Raw genomic sequence first — 23805 nt, 5'->3', positions numbered from 1 at the left:
GGATATCAATGAACTCTTTTATATGCCTAAAACTACCTTAATATTATTTTCATTCTTCAATACTTATTTTATTTTATAAGATCTCTGAACTGACTGTTACTTTACCCTATTATTTGAAAAATATTATTCTAATAACTTCCAGAATCTGTATATTCTGGTATGTGGGATGGCCTCATTGTGAAGTTCGTTCCTATTTAAGTGACCTATAATAAATTTCATTTTGCTTGCTATTGTGCATTGTCACTAGATGAGTCCAAGTACGAATTTGGTTGTATTTACCTTTTTCAGGATACAGTATGCTTTATTCTGTCTTAGAATATATGTCTTCTTCAATTAAAAAAAAATTCCTATTTTTTACTTTCAATGTTGTCTCTTCAGATGTCCTAATTTTGTTTAAAACAAAACAAAAAACTAGAGTTCTAGCTCCTTAGCCTTCATGGTTCATGCAGTTTGAATGACTAATCCCCCATGTGGTTGTGAAAATTCCAACTATCGAGCTATTTCTGCTTTTCATATACCTCTGAGAGTTTGGCGTCGATTCCTACTTTTTTTCACTCTTGATTTATGATATATTTTTCTTTTTATCTCACACCTGGAAATTCGCTTCATTTCTTTAATATTCACATATTTGTATTAGTGTGTGTATATAAATTATTGCATTTTATACTAAATATCAATGCAACTGGTGTGTAAGCACTGTGTAGAGGAGGAATTTCCACATGATCTCTCTCCACCACACTGATTTTTTATTCTTTCCCCCCGAGTACTTCTGTGCACCTTTCAAGACTCAGTTGTCCTTTGATTTCACCATAATAGCCATTTCTGGGAAAACAGGCTATTTCTGAGCTCCTACTATGTGTTCCCATGGGTCATTATGTACACATCTAATAGTATATTATATCTACACAACACTCTATTACTTTAGCTTGTCTGCCCTGCCAAGTTACATTTTGCCAAGCATTAAAAATAAATTTTCAGTATCCTTACAAACATTAAATATTCTCTTTACTGAACACAAAGAACCCCATCTGATTTATATATATTTTAAGTTCCTAAAATAACTAATACTAAATAGTTAACAAGTAATATTACAGAGATTCTATTGTAGAGAAAAATTAAGATGTTAAAATTATAAAGTCATATCTCCACAATAATCTTTGTTTTCCTGTAGGCAATCAATCTCTCAGGGGTGTAGGTAAAAGATTGCTCATGAAGGATGGCCTCAACTTCCAGACCAATTTAACTTCAAAGCTTCTGATATTGGTTATTTCTCAGGGGTTGTGATTTTTTTCTCTATCACAACCACAGTTGGTCTAAAGGTAATAATTTCCTGGGCAGGAATCCAATTTTGTAACTATCTCTGTCAGCATGCCGATTTTGTATTGTGTCTTATAAGACTCAGTAGGATCCATCAACATAAGCTCAGATAGTTCTACCACAATACTTAAATGTGTTCTTAAACTAAAGCATTAGAGACAAAGTTAACAACTGGAAATACCTACAGTAAATTTCTGAGGTAAGCATTTTCAAATTTACTGGCAAAGATAATTATTTGTATATATCATGCAGGTTTGCTTTTTATTTTACCTGCCAATGTCTTCACAAAGGATCATTACTCTCTTTTCTGCTCTACTGATATTTTTATTAATTTCGTTTCACTCTCTAGGTAGAGTTGACCCCTTGGTTTCATGGTCATTAATAAGGTTGAATAAAGCATAGTGGGTAGATTTGGAAAAAAAAAAAAAAAACTCCAAGTTAAAGGAGGTGGTATATTTAAATACCCATATGTAATCTAGGGGGATGAAAACAAAGATAAAGTGGTAGAACAGAGTAAGGTGAAAGACTTCAGTAAGGTATTAATACTGAAGAAATCTGGCTTGGGGCCCACAAAGACCACCAATGATGAAAGTCCACATAATCACACATATTTATGGGATCACAAAATGTGAACTCAATAATAGCATCAGTAATATTTAGAAATATTTATTTCCAAAGACATAAATGTTTTAATTTCTGTTGAACACATCTCTACCTTGCTGTAGCAGGAGGTTTTATGCTATACTGAAGTAGAGACACATGGGTAATCTTAAGGAAACATTTCATGGATAAGATGGAATGAAATTCTATTTCCTTACAGACTGAAGATGAACTTATACATCTTATTTTTAGCCTCTCCTTATTTCTGGGCCAAATATTAATATAAAACATTGCACTTAACAATGTTAAATTGAGTATCATTTACACCACAATTTTAAAAAAATCAAATGATGTGAAAACTGAGGGTTATGTTAGAAATTTACAAGCAAATCTTTGATTTAAGAATCTTATAAAGTTTTGAAATAAATATAACATATTAATTGGATTGTTCATATGTCCCTTTTCTTTTTCTTGCAAAAGGTGTATAGGTGATATACACTGTGGGTGTATGTGTATATTTGCCAGATGCTATAATTCAAGATTTTACTCTGTAGTGAGGCTCAAGAAAAATAGACCCTTTTTGACTGAAGTGAACAACATACACACTAAATCTTTAGTTTTGGACTTTCTTTATAATTTCGTAAGCCATATTTGGATGTTGCAACTGATCATGAAATGAAATAAAAAATGATTTTTTAAATGAAGTCTGTTCCATATAGTGACCATTAGCAATTTATTAAACCTGAATTGTAGGGTAGGCAATTACAATTTTATTTCCAAATGCAAGTATCAATTTGAAGATAAAACACATTTGATCCATATTATAAGGCAAACACTGAAAAGAAACAAACGGACAATTCAGTATTCATGATCAAGGTGATCTAATGTATAGTTGATACTATTCATGAGTTCCTCTCAAATGAGAAAGATGTCAAGTATATAGACTCTATATCAGCCTAGAGGTATAAGTTGTTAATAATATAGGAAATTCCCATTTTCTATATAACATCTAACGATAAATGCAACATATATTTCTCATATCTTCACATTTCTTAAACTTGAATCAAGTAACTTGACTAAATGGAGGTACACCCAGAGTGAATAAAACCTATATTCAACTTTTCTTTCATCTCAAGTCTCTTTGAATAGGAAGACTGGAGGCCTCTGAAACATTTCCTTAACACAGAACATGGGGTGAGGAGTCTAGGAAGACCCAGTTGCTGGAGTTCATGAGACAAAGGACTAAAAAGAAGAGAGCAACATGGAGGATTCCCTGGAGATCTGTGAAGGGTCGTTTTGGGGCATTATTCAACTAATACTGATCAATGTAGGAGGAAACCACTTCCAAGACTGGGAAGAGACCAACTGAAAAGATTATCAGTAAGACTGTCTGAAGTTCACACAGGGTCCAAAATAGTGTAAACATCACTGGCAAAAACTTTATGTAAGTAGTGGGACACACTCTAGAGCCATTAATACTTATCATTTGTAGGTGTTGATAGATATCCAGGAATCACAACTATTTGATATAAACAAGTCATATGAAAACTAGGAAAAAGATTAAAGACATATAATGTGCTAAATGAGGAAACAGAAAAATAAATTAAAATTAATAGAATTTATACCTAGAGAGACAGCCAAAAAGAAATACAGTAAAGAAGTTATCACATCTGTAAAACAAGAACAGACTGTTATACACGAGAAATAATCATCAATCTTTCAAAATATATATGTAATTGCTGAAAAAAAATCAGTGAAAGTTGAATAACATAAGATGCATGGTTGACTGGTGAAACAGGAGTAGCATAATGTGAGGACACAGTTTCAAGAACCATTGGAAAGAGTTTTATTGATTTATGTGCATCAAACACAGCTGTTAAAAAACAATGAGAGAATTCTGTTATAACGATAAAGGCATAAAACTGTTACTTTCAACATTTTTGCCCCCTGGGAAGCATTTAAAAGCAATAAAGCTAATGTGAAACAAAATACAATTAATGTTGAAACTAGAAAACATTTATTATTTATTTATTTTATTTATTTATTTTTATTAAAGATTTTATTTATTTATTTATTTGCCAGAGAGAGAGAGTGAGCACAACCAGGGGGAACAGCAGGCAGAGGGAGAAGCAGACTCCTTGCTGAGCAAGGAGCCCAGTGTGGGACTCGATCCCAGAACCCTGGTCATGACCTGAGCCGAAGGCAGACACTTAGCTGACTGAGCCACCCAGGCATCCCAAAACTAGAAAACATTTAAAATAGCAAACCCAAGTGTGCAAAACTGCTAAAAGCAGTGGAGATTGAGAAGGAAGATCTGTAAAAGCAATCAGGAGAAGACATTGTGGCAGCCAGTAAAGAATGCTTCTTGGAGGCAAGGTACACAGAGAGGCAGCATCTAGATTACTTGTTTACAATAAGAGAGTGAGGTCCAATAGCTGTCAGTAGAAGTTCCCCTGAACCCAGTTTGGTTCCAAAGAACATAGGAAGTAGAGCTAAATGACTCACAGCCAAGTCATATTTGCAAAAATGTTAGTAGTTGTGCCCAAGTGGAAGAATTGAGGATTCACGCTGTAAACCTCTGTAGCTGCCTTTCTCCATTCAGCAAATCTGAATACATCCTATACTGACTCTTTTGCACTGACTCGGTGTGGGCCATGTGAAAATTTAACTTATATTTTGCTATTATGAACTCTTAGAATGCAGCCTTCCCAGCATGGCCACTTCCTCAATAGACAAGATGAAGGACCAGCAGCAGAAAAGTAGGCATTAGGCTATATAAACATAAGAGAGGATTTACTATAAATCGTCTGTCCTGAAGTAAGTATGCAATATTAGACTGAGTATCCAGAAACACAGTAGGACATTAGTAGACGTTAGAAGAACACAGAAGTCTTAGTGCTAACCCAGATATGGTAGACAGTATAATTGCATCCTGACATCCTTCAAAAACATTTGAGTAGCAGCAGTGTGATTTAGATGGATTGACCCCATCCCTAGCTTCCTCTTTCCATCCCCACATCACAATAACTGGCGTAGGGATGAGTGCCCAATGCACATTTAAGACCATCAGCATGTAGTCTGGACATCCTGAATGTTTCAGGGTTGGCATATACCTTTGGTTTGGAGTGGAGCTCCAAGGTGCAGGTGTTGAACACATGATCCCAGGAATTGTTAGCATTCATTTGTAGCCATGTGAGGCAATCTTGAAATATAACTGTTAATTTAGAAAGCAGAACAGAAAGACAGAAAGGTAGTAGTTCCTCAGTTGTCACTGACCTGATGTACCAAATCCAATCTGACTGGAACTACAGGAGTCAGAACTTACTCCATTTAGCTTTACATTGGTTTCCTGTGAGGTAAGATCAAAAGTATCCTGCCAAAGCTGTTTCCCAGGTGCTACAGCCAGCATAGAGTTTGGTGGTTTCTGAGTCCAGTTGGCAGTAGAAATGCTAAAAGGTAACCTAAGATGATGACTCAGTCTCTGATACTGGCACCTATGAGGGTGATGTGACTTTAAATTACATCCATTCCTGTCTTCATGCTGGAGGTAAACTAAAAAAGGAAATTGTGGATGTACCAATGGCTACATAATTCAAGATTGTCTTAGAACTAGGTGGTGAGCAGCTGGAAAGTGAGAGAGAAAAAAAAAACACACATGATTTTTGAAAAATAGTGACTGTGCTCTTTGGTTTGAGATTACATCTCTATTCCAAAACGATGAAGCTGAGCACTAGAGATTTTGTTTAACTTTTTCAAGGTTATTTACTGGAAAAGTAGATCAAGGATTCAAATTCATGTCTACTGATTCCAAAGGATAACACTTCACCTTCTGCCTAATTAGTTCTCTAAAACCAGGAATATGCAACAACTCATAGGTAAACATATTTCAAGGCTGCGTAGAACCAATCTTCTCATCAATTATCCACCCCCTCTTTTCCAACTGTGAGGATCTATGTTTCTATTTTAGTGTCTAGCATATATGAGGCAGTTTTAATAGATGATTTCAACGTGTTCTCTGAAATAGCCTGTTGTCAAATATTTACTGATTCCGGTCATAGTTTTCTTTTTTTTTTTTTAAAGATTTTATTTATTTATTTGAGAGAGAGAATGAGATAGAGAGCATGAGAGGGGGGAGGGTCAGAGGGAGAAACAGACTCCCCGCTGAGCAGGGAGCCCGATGTGGGACTCAATCCCGGGACTCCAGGATCATGACCTGAGCCAAAGGCAGACGCTTAACCAACTGAGCCACCCAGGCGCCCCGTGGTCATGGTTTTCTTTACCTGAATACAAGGAAGAAATCAGAGGTAGGATGTGTGACTGCTAAGGTTGTTTGGTCAGTTTGGAGCATTCTGGTTCCTTGCTGTCATTGATGCATAAAATGCTCTTATGTTTTTTGTGGTTTTTCTTCTTTGCCTTTTCTTAGATCCTCTATACCTTCCTCTATACATGTTATTAACACCAGATGTTGTCAAATCTGATTTTCTTATTTGGTATTTGAGTTTTGTGTTTATTAGAACTGCTGCCAACACAGCAAAATTCAGTGTAATCTTTCACATCTGAATTGCCCAAATGCAATTTGGACAGCATGTGGATTATGCTTAGTGTAGACTGTGACATGAATTCAGTTTCTTTGAAGTTAATTGTCAGCTCTTACATCTATGGTGACTGCAGAATAGTCAGCAAAATGCCGCAATCACCATCATTAAGAAATTTTGAATGACTGCCTTTAGATGCAGCATAAAGCTTATTGATGTGGGGGGGAGAAAAAGATCATTTCAGACTACTAAACATTTATCATGGTACTATTGCCAAGTTCCTAATTATATCTTAAGGCATGGCTTTGCGAAAGAAACTGCATAGAACTGAATCTACTGTCAAATTCTACTGATGTTGGTAACAAGAACTGACAGAGCAGCATTAAAGCTAGCGTGCGTACCCCATCCATTGTTGTTACTAATAATGCAATAAACTTGATTAGTAAGTAACTCACAGATGAATGACTAAAGAAAGAGCTGAGAAATTTTGGCTTGCAATAACCAAGTAGGGAGGAAACTGTCAGTATGGAGGTAAGGGTTCTGTCCATTACATAATGACAACACTGTCTACAGTTATAACAGTGAGTAGATAGAGGCTGAACTGAAGGCAGGGTTCTTGTCAGATGGACAGCACCTGCTCAGAAAACACAGCAGTAATTGTGAGGCCAAGTAGAAGCAAAAGAACTAGATGACAATACCGTAAAGTTTACAAATAAAAACATTGTTTCATAAAAATTTCAAATCAGAGAGAACAAAATGCACTTCCTTAACCTCTAAATGCCATTAAGTTTTGTTTGCATGCTTGTGGTCAAATATATGATGGACTTGTGCCCTGTGGTTTCAGTTATTTACTTCCCGTAAGTAATATATCCTAAAGCCAGTGGTTGATATTTGCCCATGATTTCCTTCATCTCATCTATATGTGCGCTTTGTGATCTTTTGACCCTATTACTGAGATCGATATGGTAATGAGCTGACAATTTTTTGTGTTGATATGTAAATTCCATTTTTTTCATAGCAGTGTTCTATTTTCAATGCTTATTCAGAGCTCCATAGTATCAGTTTATCTCATTTAAATCTCTCAAACTACTTGTGAATTGAATCTTGCTATCCAAATTGTCAGATGAGAATGATGACAATCAGGTTAGCAATTTATGTAAACATAGACAAGTAATGAGTGGGAGATCTGCAGGCTCAAGGCTACATCTATTACAACAGAAATTTTATGACCTGTCCTCAACTCTGCATGCAGCCTTCTGGCAAGATAGCCTTCACATTGTTCCTTCTAGATACTAAAATAAAATGTATCAGTGGACAGAATTTCAAGGAAGGAGATATAGGAATCAAAAAATTTACGTTTCTATCATTCCATTTCACTTTGTGAACTAACTGATAAAATTGCAGGGTGATCTACAAAAATAAGAAATACTAATATCTTTAACCTTTACAAACATAATAGGAAAATTCTATAATCCTGTAATAGACACTTATCTTCTTCTTATATCTTTCTTCTTTCGACAAAAGTTGATATTGCCCCATTTTAGGAGGTGGTGGTCTATGACAAAATACTGCAATTTAAGGAAAAGAAAATCTGGGCTGAGGCAGAAAAGCTTACTTTTGGAATTATATCTCACAAGGCAAGTATGAATGAAATTGCAGTGAAAGCCAGGGGAGAAAATGTGAAGAACAAATGTTAAACTGTAGGAATAAAATCAGTTATATAGCAGATAACTGCAGAAATTCTCAGAAAGGGGACTGACACATGCAGAGAATTAAAGAAAAAAATAAATAAAAACAGATTCAGTTTCCAGCTGAAGGCCAAACCTCCAACTTGGGGTCCAGACTCCAAAACCTCCGCCTTCTCACAAAATAACTGCTGTCACTCCATTAGTTTCAATTCGCTGCTGGTTCTTACCTATCATCAAGTGAACCTGTAGACTTTATTTAAATTTAAAATGTAACGAAAACGATCTCTATGGATCACATCATCCATGCTGGTCACTGACCAATACTTCCCCTCACTGACTGGTCACTCTTCGATTCATGACTCCTCTGGCATTGCCAAAAACCTTTGCTAAAGGCATCCATTACCTCGATGTCTTTAAATAAAAGCAACACTTTTAAGGCCGTATTATGCTTGGCTTCTCTATGGCACTTGACATTCTGAGACATTCGGTTGTTTTTTGTTTTTTTTAAATTTTAAAATTTTATTAAAGTATGGTTGGTATATATTAGTTTTGCGTGTACCACCTAGTGATTCAACAATTACGTACATCAGGCTGTGCTTGCCACCACAAGCGTACCTAACATCTGTCACCACACAAAGTTATTACAATATTATTGACTCTATTCCCTATGCTCTACTCTATCTCTTTATTTTATAACTGGAAGGGTGTACCTCTTGGTCCACTTCACCTACTTCACCCATCCCTCAACCTCTCCTGGCTGGCAACCGCTAGTTTGTTCTCTGTATTTATGAGTCACTTTCTCCTTTTGTTATTCTTGTAGGTTTTGTTCATTTGTTTTGTTTTTCAGATTTCACATATAAGTGAAGCTATGTGGTGTTTGTCTTTTTCTGTCTGCCTTATTTCACTTAGCTTAATATGCTCCAGGTCCATCCAGGTTGTCACAAATGGCAAGATTTTATTCTTTTAATGGCTGAGTAATATTTTATTGTGTATATATCCCATATCTTCTTCTTTATCCATTCATCTATCAACGAACACAGGTTGCTTCCATACCTTGGCTTTCAAAACTAATGCTGCAATAAACATAGGTGTGCAAAAATTAAATGAAACAACAACAATCAATGACAGGTGGGCATATATTTTCTTGAATTAATGTTTCTATTTTCCTCAGCTGAATACCCCAAAGTAGAATTACTGGATCATATGGTATTTCTATTTTTGATTTTTTGAGGAACTTCCATGCTATTTTCTATAGTGGCTGCACCAATTCATTCCCACCAACAGTGCATGAGGGTTCCTTTTTCTCCCCATCCTTGCCAACTCTTGTTATTTCTTTCTTTTTGATACTAGCTTTTTTGTCTGGTGTGAGGTGGTATCTCTGAGCCATTCAGTCTTTAAAGCATGGTCTTTCCTTGGTCTTCCTGATGTGCCTACTACAAAAAAGCAGTCTTATTCTCTCTGAGTATCTCCTTTCACCTCATCCTTTTTTTTTTAAGATTTTATTTATTTATTTGACAGAGAGAGAGAGAGAGAGAGAGCGAGCACAAGCAGGGGGAGTGGGAGAAGGAGAAGAAGTCTCCCTGCTTAGCTGGCTGAGACACCCAGGCGCCCCCTTCCACCTCATTCTTAAAGTTGGAGTTCGGGGCACCTGGGTGGCTCAGTCAGTTAAGCGTCTGCCTTCGGCTCAGGTCATGATCCCAGGGTCCTGGGATCGAGCCCCGCGTCAGGCTCCTTCCTCCGTGGGAAGCCTGCTTCTCCCTCTCCCACTCCCCCTGCTTGTGTTCCCTCTATCGCTGTGTCTCTCTCTGTCGAATAAATAGATAACTTCTTTAAAAAAAATAAAGTTGGAGTTCATCACACCTTTATAAAAAGCCTTTCATCTCAAATTACACAATTCCCTGAATTTATCACATCCATGACCTCAGTTATCAATATATGCCAATGGCTCATTTATTCAATGCATAATTAGTGAAAGCCTATAATGGGCCAGCCCAAACACCCATTCCTCAGCCTAGAACTATATTTTCTCATTTGTACATGGACGAAATTCCGTCACTTGACATTTCACAGATCAAATCTTATTATCTTCTCCACCAAGCCTTCCTCTGCTGAGTTTATCCTGTTTCAGAAAATACTATGAAAGTTGAGTGATTACTCTAGGGATTGTTAAATATCATCCATACATCTCCAGGTTCTATAATAGATGTCTCTTCATATGTAATATTCACCCCTTTGCAGGCTACTTTCCTGTCTTTTATTTATTTATTTTTATTTCTTAAGTTTTATTTATTTATTTTGAGAGACAGGGTGAGAGACAGAGCTGGGGGAGAATGGGGAGTGGCAGAGGGAGAGTGGGAGAGAAATTTGAGCAGTCTCCATGCAGAATGTGGAGGCTCATGGAGAGCTTGATCCCGCCACCCTGAGATCATGATCTGAGCTGAAAGCAAGAATCGGACGTGTAACAGACTGTGCTACCCAAGTGCCCCTACTTTCCTGGGGTTTTTTTGTTTGTTTGTTTGTTTTAAAGATTTCATTTATTTGACAGAGAGATACAAAGCGAGAGGGGAACACAAGCAGGGGGAGTGGGAGAGGGAGAGGGAGAGGCAGGCTCCTCGCTGATCCAGGAGCCCGATGTGGGGTTTGATCCCAGGACCCTGGGATCATGACCCAAGCCGAAGGCAGACGCTTAACCAACTGAGCCACCCAGGTGCCCCTACTTTACTGTTTTTTAAAAAGAATGCTCTTCCATAAATGAAAATCTAATTATATAACTACAGTCCTCAAGGGTTTCCCATTCACCTTAAAATGAAACCTTCCATTTTCAATATGGCACACAAGCACATGAGTGTTTGGGCCCCACTTTCCTGTTCACCCTGATCTGATTAGTTCACACTCATCCTCTAGTTTAGCTAGCCTGAACTATTTTATACATTGAAGGAAACAGACCATTCTGCCAGAAATTTAGTATTTTCATTTTATCACTTCACATTGTTTAAGCATATTCTTGATAATCATTTGTTGTTATTATCATCATAATTAAGATTTTTCCTCTATTGTAATTTGTAACTAGTTTTTGTTTTTATATAAGAAACACATATTCCAGTGCCACTCGTAGTTTCAGAGAGAGAATAATCATTCAGTTACATTGAGAATGTTGAATAGAGAATGAAATTGGATATGCATCCGATGAGTGTTCTGGGTTTTAACAGATGTGAACTGTAGGACAGGTGCAAGGTGGGTGATGTGAAGGAAAGAGCAGATAATCATCTCTAGTCTGAGGGGAAGTGATATGAGCAGGTGAGCTTGACTAGATGAGGGATTGTGTTAAGCTTGGACTTACTTGTGAGGTGCAGATTTGGTTTCTTGATAACTGATAAAACTTCTCATTTTTCTCTCAGAAATAATTGGACCTTATAGAAAATACAGTGAATTTTAAAGTTGAAGTAATAGAAAACTAGGTCTACTCTACTTTTTAATGAGAAATAAGACTTATTTGAAAATGAATTTACAATATGACATGCTATCATATATCAAGATACACAAATGCACAGAATTTAATCTCTTTCTTGGAAAAATACTGATATGTAGATATTGTACAAAATATGAAGGTGACCCATCAAAGTCTATTAAATTTACTGAATCATTATTGACAACTGAGGTTCTTCTCGCCTCCCCTTAGTCTCCTTAGTCTCACCTCCTCCCTGCAGTGATACTCCAACAGCCACAACAGATCATTTTCTGGGCTGTAACTCTCTCTTTGGATAACTGGTTACCTTGCAGTATAATGTGTGCTGAATCTTCTAGATTCATAGAAGTTCACATATATACATATATATGTTGTACCTTTAGCTTCTATTGTGCAGGACGCATGATACCTCTCTGCTCACTGGCCTTTGCTCTGCTCCAGTTACATCAGACTCTTTATTCATGTTCCTGATTCTCCTGTGTACATTCACATTTCTGCCTTTAAATTCCCTTTTTATTTGCTGTGCTGCTACCATAGTATTCTTTCTCAGAATTCTCACTCATTGTGCTAAATATTTATCATGCAACTTTAAAAATCTTCTATAGGCAAATATCTCCAAAATGTTTACCTCCAATTGGAACTAAATTCCAGACTTTTATTTTTGACAGTTAATTATAAATTCTACTTGGATATGTAATAGGTATGTCAAATTTAACATGTCCCAAATGGAAATCTTTATTTCTCCTTTAAATTCAGAAAGAACTTACGTGAAACCATTTCGCAGAAACACCTATTTCTCTGTACCTAAAACTGTTTTGTTATTTCATAGCACTTATAATTTTTGTAATTATTATTTAACTTAATAAAGTTTCTATAATATATGATACCATATAACAGTTTTAGTTTTTTATTGCTGTATAACAAACACACAGAAACACAGAGTCTGAAACCTGCCTTGATTATCCTTGTAGATGTGTGGGTTGACAAGCTTTGTGTAGGTGGTTTCTTCGCTCTTTTTGGGGTTGGCTGGAGCTGCAGTCATCTGGAGGCGTCACCGAGTTGGGCACATTCAAGAAGTCTCAGTCTTAACAACTAGCTGTTTATGTTGGCTCTCAGCTGAGGGCTCAGCTAGGTCTACTGACTGGGATAACTCAGTTCTCCTGTACATGGCATCTCCATGTGGCTTAGGTTTGTCTCAGCATGGCCACTGAGTTTCCAGAAAGAGAATTCCTAGCACCACAGGCGGATGTCATAGAAGATGCATGGGATCCCCTGTGCCTCGTTCTATTTGTCAAAACAGGCTACAGGCGGGGCACCTGGGTGGCTCAGTTGGTTAAGCGACTGCCTTCGGCTCAGGTCATGATCCTGGAGTCCCAGGATCGAGTCCCGCATCAGGCTCCCTGCTCAGCAGAAGTCTGCTTCTCCCTCTGACCCTCCTCCCTCTCATGTTCTCTCTCTATCATTCTCTCTGTCTCTCAATAAATAAATAAAAATCTTTAAAAAAAAAACAGGCTACAGGCACAGCTGTGATTCTAGGTGGGTGGGAGATAAGTAAGAATGGCAAATAATTTGTGTATATATATAAGAGTTTTTTCTTGGACAGATACTGATATGTAGATATTGTACAAAAGATGAAGTTCTTTGCATGCATGTTTGTTTTGTTTTGTTTTGTTTTCCAGGTGCAGAGACCTGCTTCCTTACTGTCCCTTACTGCCAATACAAAATGGGGTGACAGAAACAGTGTAAGTGCAATCGACACTCTTGCTCAAAAATGAGGTCTTATGGGCTGAATTGTGTGTCCCTAAATTCATATGCTGAAGCACTAATCCTCAGTATCTCATAATATGACTGTATTTGGAGATAAGGCCTGTAAAGATATGATTAAGTTTAATGGAAGCCACGGGTAAAGTAGGTGTGCTAATCCACCTCTTAATGCAGGAGGGAAGAATGGAAGACACATAACAGTCCCTGGACTACAGTATTGCAAATCCAGCCAAGCACATGCTACCAATTCCTCCTCTCCAGGGACAGAGAATGGTCCTTGGTTAGGAATCAATTCTGTTTATTTAACAAGATCACTTGTTTATGGGTCTGGACTCCAACATCAGGGTCCTCAGTGTTCCTGTTGTATAAGAAATGGCCTGTGCTTGCAACTGAGTAATATTCTAAGCCTGATTCCTGACCATAGAAGTCTGGGGGCTCAAAAACAACATTTCATTTTGAACTATGTCTGTCACTATCAGTCCAGGTAAAATAGCTCCTTTAAGTACTGTTTAAATTTCTATGTATCAAATTATAATCCAGTCTATGATATTAAAGCACACCCATAAATCTTACCAGATCAGTCCTTCTCAATTTTTCTGGTATGTGTCAGAGCCATACCTTTGACTTAGTATTTACTGGATTCAATCTTTGCCCTGGAACCATTTCTTAATTGGCCAATCTTGGATAGTTGGAGAAACTGGGAAAACTATTCTATTTTTCAACTGGCAAGTCCTAGGTTGACAGTTCTCCAAATTCTCTTTAAAAACTGACAGATGAAAAAAAAAACTGACAGTTGTTTTTAAGTTATTTTTTGTTTTTCTTTTTTTGGGGTCATGTAATTTTTCATAGTCAAAGGATGCCAGTTGGTGGTTAAAACATTCTGCCTGAAAATCTCCTTTTGTAGATCCACAAGATTATTTTATATACATCCTTCCTTACATTTTGCTGCAAGTAACACTTAGCTGTCAGTTACACTATACATAATTGAGATTCCTTTTCTAAAGACTTAAGTAGCAATTTTATGAGTAAACAGCCTGTTTTAAACCCTTCGGGCCTGAGGCTCCTGCCTGGTCCCAAAGCTAAATTCACAAGGACCAATTTCTGTTTCAATTATACATTGATAAATAACAAAAGATCCCAAAGTTAATGGTTTAAAACATTCAGTGTCTCTTACAATTCTATAGGTTTACTAGCTATAGATTATTTATATTCTTTCCACGTTAAAATACAGACAGCTGCTCCCAGCATTCACAGATTCTCATTTCACTGCAGCCTCAGGTGCAGGGGACAGGTGGTGACAGGTTGGAGGTTGGGGGCTGGAACATCCAAGATGGCTGACTCACAGAATGCAGTAGGTGCTTGTCTCCACTGGGAGTTAAGCTAAGGGTCCTATCAGGGCACTTTGGTTTCCATCCACTTGAGCAGACTTTGTGGCTTAGACTTCTCATTTCATGACTGGGTTCCAAAGGGAGCATTCCAAAAAGTGAAGAAGGAATTTGCAGATCTCCTAAAGTCTCTGACTTGGAAGCTACATTTCATCAGCCTCACTGTCAACTGAAAGAGCACTAATATTGCAAGATGTATTTTAATTATCCATTATCTGGGAAGCCTTTTTAATTCATCTATTAGATAATGGCTTTCTTTTCATTTTAATTAAATTATAATGTTCTTCATGACCAGCATAGTACTTGTATAATATATTCATTTCTATCTTCACTGGAATGCAAACAAGTTTAGAAAAAGACTGCTTTATTCATATATTTTTACCAAGTGCCTATCACTGTGTCTTTTTTATTAGTCCTTAATTAATAATTATTGAATATTTGATGTTTTAAATTACTGCTGATATAAACATGACTTCAACATAGGTTTACAAAATTTAATGAGAAATAAATTAACCTGATAAAAATACACATTTTCTAAATAAACATTTATATATTTTTAGATCATTTTAGATTTACAGGAAAATTATGAAGATGGTACAGAGAATCCCAGTATAACTGACATGAGTTTACTCAGTATTAACATCTTACATTAATATGGTACATTTGTTACAATTAAGAGCCAATATCAATGCATTATTAATTAAAGTCTATACTTTATTCAGATTATCTTAGTTTTGACCTAATGTCCTTTCTGTGCTCCAGGATCCCAACCAAGATAACACATTTTATATATATATATATAGGCTTCTCTTGGTTATGGCAGTTTCTCAGACTATTCTTGTTTTTAATGATTTAGATAGTTTAGAAACACTGATCAGGTATTTGTAGAATGCCCTTCTATTGTGATTCATCTGTTTGCTTCATGATTAGACTGGGTATATGTGTTCTGGGGTAGAGGATCACAGAGACACAGTGCCATCTTTATCACATTTAATCAAGCGTACATACTGACAACATGACTCATTACTGTTGATGTTAATCTTGCTCACCTGGCTGAGGTAGAGTTTTTCAGGTTTCTCCACTGGAATCTTTCCCTCTCTTTCCACACTATTCTCTATGGGGTGGGGAGGTCACTACATACTATTCTCCATGGGGAGAGGTCACCACATGTAGCTCATACTTAGTGAGTGGAGAGTTATGTTCTGCTTCTTTGAGGTAGAATATCTACATCAATTATTTTCAATTTTTCTGCACAGGGGTCTGCCTATTGTCTCCAATTTAGGTATTTATTTATTTATTTGTATATATCAGCATGGACTCATGGATATATTATAATACAATTTTAATTATGTTTTTTGGCACAAATTGTTCCAGTCTGAGCATTAGGAGCTTGGTTCTTGTCGCCCTTTGACATACCTCCATTATTGTGGATTTTTATTTTTATTTTTATTTATTTTATTTTATTTTTTTTAAAGATTTTATTTATTTATTTGACAGAGAGAGACACAGTAAGAGAGGGAACACAAGCAGGGAGAGTGGGAGAGGGAGAAGCAGGCTCTCCGCAGAGCAGGGAGCCCGATGTGGGACTCGACTCCAGGACCCTGGGACCATGACCTGAGCCGAAGGCAGATGCTTAACGACTGAGCCACCCAGGTGCCCTGTGGATTTTTATTTTTAAATAACATCCTCAATTTCAGGCACTACAAGATGCTTCAGGCTCATCTTGTATATTTCCTGCCCTAGTCTTAGAGTCAGCCATTTCTCCAAGGAGCCCTGGTTCCTTTTGTTAAACAATGGTATAGAAATCAAATCTGCCTGCTAGATGTTGCCACTGGATGTCTCAGGCCCTCTAGCTGATAGAGCAAAGTTATATATACAAGCCCTTCTGTTCAAGCATGTCTATAAATATTTCTACACGTAACTGTATGTATCTATATTAAGCTGAACATGAGTTCATACAGATGTCTCCAACTCTAGTCCCTTAACCATAAGACCATTGTACAATCCTCTACTGGCTTATTTGTTATATCCAACTTCAGCAGTGAGAAACCTGCCTCCCACCATTGCCATCCATTTAGTTAATTGTTCAATTCCAGTATACGTGTGTAGTGGTTTCAGCTGCTAACCTGTACGCTGCCAGAAACAATTTTATCAACTAGAGTACAGTATGCTTTATAATTTCCACTTACAAAATTATGTATAATTTCTTTTGCCTTTAGTCTTATATCCCTTAATGTCCAAAGATACATCAGTACCTGTGCTCCACTCCCCCTTCAGTGCATCTGTTTCATACATATATAACACATTTAGATTATTTTGTCATATTCTGCATTCTATCTTGGGATCCCTGAACTCCTAAATGACTTTTTAAAAATTAACATACATTTAGGTTAATATGACTCAAGATATTAACATGACATTACTTAGCATTTTTATATATTTAATAATTTTTCTGGCTGCTCACTTGTAAGCTATGGCCCATTATGTTTGAAGTCAAAAAGTTAAGGTAAATCTTAATTGTTAATTTAGAAGGAAATTATAAGCACTTATGAAAAGTGACATATGCATATTGACATAAATGCACTGCAAAGCAAAGATCCATCACAGAAAATTGACTATCAGAATGATCCAAGAAGAGTATTATTTGTAAAAACAAATTAACATTGCCTTCCCTTTTAAAAAATCCACATGCTATACTTTTTCTCAGTTGTCTCATTTCACATAATTTATCTAAAAAACAAAGAATAATCTTCAGTGAACAGACAGTTGTAACTAAACAGTATTCATTTAAACAATATGTAAAATAGTAAAATATTTTTTATAATACAAAATATTTTAAAGAATGGAATAGTTATATAAGAACATCTAGTTATTTTAATTAATTAATTTGAAAAAATACATGTAATTAATTTGAGGTAAATTTTTGTAATTTTTAAAATAGAAAATTTCCCTATAATACATGGGAAAAAAATCTTAATTGCTTTTCAGAAAAACATGAAGACATCAAAACTTAGTTATTTTCTAATAACAGAATGAACACTAGAGATGAAACTGAAGAGTCACTCTGGCCACAAAATATTAGTTCTGGTAGCTTTTGTTTTTATCATTGTTATTTGGTGAAACATATTAAAATTATATTTTAACTTTAAATGTGAGAAGAGCAAAATTTGGAGTGCAGAAATGTAATGTGTATTCTCAAAAAGTAATTCAGAGTGTTGATAAAAATAGGGAGTTCAAACAATCTATCAATCACAATTTAGTCGTGATTATCTGAGTCATGAAATTATGGATTTTTGTCTTTTTTTCCTTTGTTTATAGTTTCCAGTTTCTCTACAATAAGTAGAATGAGAGAAATACAAAAATACATACTGCTAAAATAAATATTCAACTAATTCGACCCATCACATAGCTTCTTTTGTTGAATTTTTAATCCCATGTTTAATTCATGTTGTAATTTAACATCAACTATTCAACAATTATTTATCAAGAGCTAATAAAATAGACACAGTTATAGTAACTTGGGAATAATTATGAATAAAATACCGTTTCTTTCTCAACTTGTTTACTATGTCACCCAGAAAGGAATTTAATATAAATCTCAGGTATGATGCTGGGTATAAAAAATGTTATAATGCAATTAATATGAAGTGAAAGTCATGACTTTTGATGGAAGAATAAAAACTGTGTCTTCCCAGAGAATGGGACAGTAAACCAAACCTTGAAAAATGAGTGTTCTTTCCACTGATGAATGTGGGTAGAAATTTATCTAAGCTGAGGGGCACCTGAGGGGCTTAGTTGGTTAAAAAATGTCTGCCTTCCGCTCAGGTCATGGTCCCAGAGTCCTGGGATTGAGCCCCACATCGGGCTTCCTGCTTAGTGGTGAGCCTGCTTCTCCCCTGCTTGCACTCCCCCTGCTTGTGTTTGCTCTCTCCCTCTCTCTCTCTCCCTCTTTCTCTGTGTCAAATAAATAAAAAATTAAAAAAAAATTTATCTAAGCTGAGATAAGAATATTTATTTTTCTGTTAATATATTTTAAAAAGTTTTACTTAATACATATGTGATCTCTGTGATGGAATAAAGGTGAGGAGGGGATTTATTTTCCACTCTTGCCACTATTGGGTAAAGTTTAATTCTCTCCCCTTAAATCTGGTTGACTTGGCCTTTTTTCACCAATGGACTACAGCTAAAGCCAGAGCTGAGCCTTTAGTAGATTTGCAACCCCTGTCTTCACTATTTGCAATGTGCTCTTTTGCAACCTAGCTATCCAGGGAAAGCTAACCCACATCAAAGTCATGTGCAGGAAACAAACAAATGCACATGGTATGTGTCTATTTAAGTATATAGTTATACACTAATCTATCATTTTAGAAATCTAAGTAATGGTTGAATTTGGGAGGAAGAAAGGTGTGGACAAGACACCTTGGATCTTCTGGAGAAGCTGCTGAACTTTTATGACTTTATCCAGGTCTTATGTACATGGGTGTTTCCTTTGGATACATCACTGAGCTCTACAATTATAATTGTAAACTTCTCAATATGTGTCTTATATTCAGTAAATGTTTGTAGAAAATAGATCTTTTATTGTACCCATGCATAAAATTTTTGAAGGATTAGTCTCTTCAAAATAAATACATTTGTAATATAGTTACCTGCAGGTATGTAATTATCAACAGCACGATGAGTGCAAATTGGATTGGGGAAATTTAATTGATCATTGAATTTATCTTGGGCAAAGGGAGAAAGGAATTAATATCGAGAGCCTGTGGTGTAGCAGGCATTTTACTTGGATACTAAATATGTCTTTTTGTTTATGTTTTATAATGATTTTAGAAGTTCTTTTGAGATGCAAAGTCAGCTTATTACAACACATTCTGAGATTGTGTGCAAAGAACAGTATTTTGTACTTTAGCAATAGGATAGTTGTGGGTTATACCAATGTCAGGGGTGAGCTCTTAGAAGTGTGATGCCAAATTGAACTGGAAACGGATGTCACAGGGTGGAGAAAGTGAAGGAAACGTAAGCAGTGTAGACTGCATTGTGCATGTGTGAGGTCACCACACTGTTGTCTGTAGCTGACCCATAGATAAAACTGAACTAACCACAAAATTCACAGCAAGAGGAGAAGAAGGATGTGATGGTACTATAAGAAGATGCTACTATATTTTTAACACAGTTTTATGCTTTTCTCTTTTTTTTTCCCTTCTAAGGACCCTGTCTTCTGTTGTTACTTCCTCCATTTTTAATCACTCAACCATTCAGTCTTGGTCTTCTTTGTGGGTACCAGAAATTGCACTCCACCTTTCACTCTAAACTTGTTTTCAGCACATTATTTTGAGTGAGGGCTTTCTTCATCTTCCCTATAACATATAAGTGAAGATGCCTGAGGTATTCTTGGGGTCTACTGTTCTAAACGCCCATTGAGGTAGAGGCTTTGCCCCATCACTCTACATAGTACATTTGGATTAATGGAAATACTGGACGCAAGAGTATTCTCATCTAGAGACCAAAGGAAGTCAGTGCAAATAGGGTATTAGGGATGCTAAAAGGCAATAAATGCAGGTAAGATGGTGCTACAAACTTCCAACCTCAAAATCTTCACAAAAGAATGATCAGTTATGGATGATATTTTGAATGAGGTTCATGTCTGATCTTCAGACTATTCCACCAACCCTTTCCAAATACTTGAGACTGGACCCATTTTGTAAACGTGGTGGTCTTACAATGTGCTGACAGCCATTTCACGTGGTTCAGGTGCATGCCAGAAATCTCAGTGAAGACAATAGCTGTAATGATTACAGATGAATTAAATTACATTGCAATGTGCCCTTTTGCAAACTATCTACCCAGTGAGGAGCTAAGCCACATCAAAGTCAGGTGCAGGACACAAAAATATGTATATGGTATGTTAAATTACATTCAATTAAATTACATAGAGAAGTAAACAGTAACACGTTAAATTATACAGAGAAGTAAACTGGACATTTTTTTAAAAGATTTTATTTATTTGAGAGAGAGAGCATATGAACACGCGCTTGTGTGTGAGAGAGAGAGAGAAAGAGAGAGAGCGCACACAACCTGGGGCCAGGGGTAAAGGAAGAAGGAGAAGCAAACTCCCCAATGAGCAGGGAGCCCGATGCAGGACTCCATCCCAGGATTCTGGGATGATGACCTGAGCTGAAGGCAGACACTTAACTGACTGAGCCACCCAGGCACCCCCAACGGGACATTCTTTAACCTCATATTCTACGGGTAAATACAATTCATTTTATCTTTATTTCTGTTCCTAGTCCTGGGAAGCAGGACTTCATTAGTTACCTTGACAGATCTGGGGATCATACTAACAGGCCCTTAGACCAGCATGAGAACTGACCCTATAAAGGCCGGCACAGCCAAGGGAAATATGTAAAACAATCACACTATTGATTCAGTCACTGATTTAGAACACAGTATCAACAAATGGCAACAAAATTTGGAGAAAATACAAATAAATGAACAGAAAAACTGACGTCAGAATAAGCAGACAATTCAGAAAAAAATAATTAAAACAATTTTCTACTCTGTACTCTCAGATTTTGAAGTACTTTGCGTCCTTATCAAAAGAATATGATGTGATGAAATTGGAATAGAGAATAGGAAAAAATTCAAAGTATTGATGCCAATATATGTTTAAACTAATTAAATGTGTCAAATAGGGGAACTAATTTAAAAGGTGCTGTGGAAAGCCGAGTAAAATAATCAAGAGATAGAAAATATAAACCCACAAATTGGGATAGAAGCTAGGAAGTGAAGCATTTGCCTATGAGCAGTCCAGAGGAAGAGAAACAAAAAGACACACATATCATATATGGGTATTGATTCACGTTAGAGGAAACATTGCAGAAAGAAAGAGAGTATAGAACTTAAAATACAGTGTATCCATGTAGTAACAAATGCATCTGGAGCCTTGAGCAAAAGTCTGTCATCAGGGTTCCTAAATCTTCCAGGTGTTATGTTCTATGCTGTGACTTTTGGTTTTATTTTATTTATTTTTTGTATGTATTTATTATGTTTGATTGCTTGATCTTATAGTAAAATCTGTTTTCATTAAACTGTGAACTAACAACCATAGCAGTATTTCCCCAGTAATGATGATACTGACCCTGGTTTTCCTGACAATTTTACCTGCCTTCTTGGCTAGCGTTTGCTGGAAAGTGAATGTGTCATGTATAGCTAAAATCATTGATGTATGATATTAACTTGGTGCCCCAATCTACGCAGCTCTTAGTTAGAATGCTTACATTTAAATATGATATAATAATTATACTCAATTTAAGAAACAATATATATGTATATGTCATGATGCTCCATAAAGACCCAGGAGAAGCAGAGGGATACTTTTACTACAATAAATCTTACACATCCTTCAATATCTTATCTCCTGAGTTTTCTTCTAACTATAACACTGTGGAGTAGGTAATGGTTGGAAAGTAGGAAGATTGAAGAGATAGTTGGACAGATATAGAAATGAACACATAGGTCAGTAGGTGGATAAATAAAGGGGTATTAGATATCTAGAAACCTAGCTGGATGGGCAGACAGTTGATCTGCTCTTGTGTAGCGTATATAGTAAGTAATGATAACTGCAAATTTTATAAAAGTCAGAACTGAGTGGTTGTAGATAACAGTTTGAGTCAATCCATCAATTTATTTATTGATTGACTTTGTCTGAGAAAATCTTTATTGCTCCTTCACTTTTAAAGAGTAATTTCCTTGGATATAGAATTAGTTGTTAGGGTGCCTAGGTGGCAGAGTTGGTTAAGCATGACTCTTGGTTTTGGCTCAGGTCATGATCTCAGGGTCCTTCCTCCCCCTCACCAGCATGGAGTCGCTTGAGACTCTCTCTCTCCCTCTCCCTTTACCCCTCCCACTTCTGCTGTCTCTCTCTCTCTCTCTCTCAAATAAATAAAAATTTTAAAAAAGATGTTGATGTCTCTGATTTTTTCTTTCAACATTTTAAATATTTCACTCTTTTCTTGCTTATTTGATTTCTGAGGAACGGCCCACTATAATAAGTTTTATCCTTTTTTCCCTCTCCATATAAGGCAATCTGTTTTTTTTTTTTTTACTCCAGCTTCTTTAAAGATTTTCTCTTTATCTTTAGTTTTCTGTAGTTTAAATATGATATGCCTAGGTGTGTGTGTGTGTGTGTGTGTGTGTGTGTGTGTGTGTGTGTGTTAATATTTATTCTGCTTGGTATTCTCTGAACTTCCTGGATCTGGAAGATATGGCATCTGTCATTAATTTTGAAATGCACTTGGATGTTATTATTTTCAAATATTTCTTCTGCTCTGTTCTATTTCTGGTATTTCAATTACAGACATGATAAAACATTTAAAATTGTCCAATGGGTCTTGGATTTTCCATGTTTGTGCATTATTTATTATTATTATTATTATTATTATTTCTTCTCCTTGAATCTCAGTTTCGGAAGTTTCTATTAATATACAACCAAGCTCAATGATTTTTTTCCTTCAATCATATCTATTCTACTAATGAGCCTACCAAAAGTATCTTTCATTGTTTTTCTGTTTTTTTATACCTAGAATTTCCTTTTGATTCTTTTTCTTAGTTTCCATCTTTCTGCTTATAATATAGATGCTCTTGCATATTGTATAGTTTTTCTGTTAGAGCCCTTAGCCTATTAATTCTAGTTATTTTAGATTTCCTGTTAGTAATTCCAACATCTGAGTCTGATCCTGATGATTGCTTTATCTCTCCTGATTGTGTATTTTTTTCTTGGCATTTAGGGTACCTTGTATTTTTTCTTTCATTTGGAAGCCAGACATGTTTTGTTAAGTGATAGGAACTGAGGTAACTATAACTTTAGTGTGAGGATTTATGTTACCTTAGCTGGGAGTTGAACTATGTTTAAAATGCATTACAGCTATAGATGGTAGAGGTTTCAAATTTCTCTAAGGGTCTTGTTTTTCATTTCCCCTTTGGGTTTCCCTCAAGAGCTTTTCCTTAGAGTCAGTGTCTGGCAGCCCTTTTAGCTGTCATGAATTGTTATT

The sequence above is a fragment of the Zalophus californianus genome, chromosome 12, assembly GCF_009762305.2.
Source record: "Zalophus californianus isolate mZalCal1 chromosome 12, mZalCal1.pri.v2, whole genome shotgun sequence".
NCBI classification, from domain to species: Eukaryota; Metazoa; Chordata; class Mammalia; order Carnivora; family Otariidae; genus Zalophus; species Zalophus californianus.
This window is presented reverse-complemented; position numbering follows the sequence as displayed.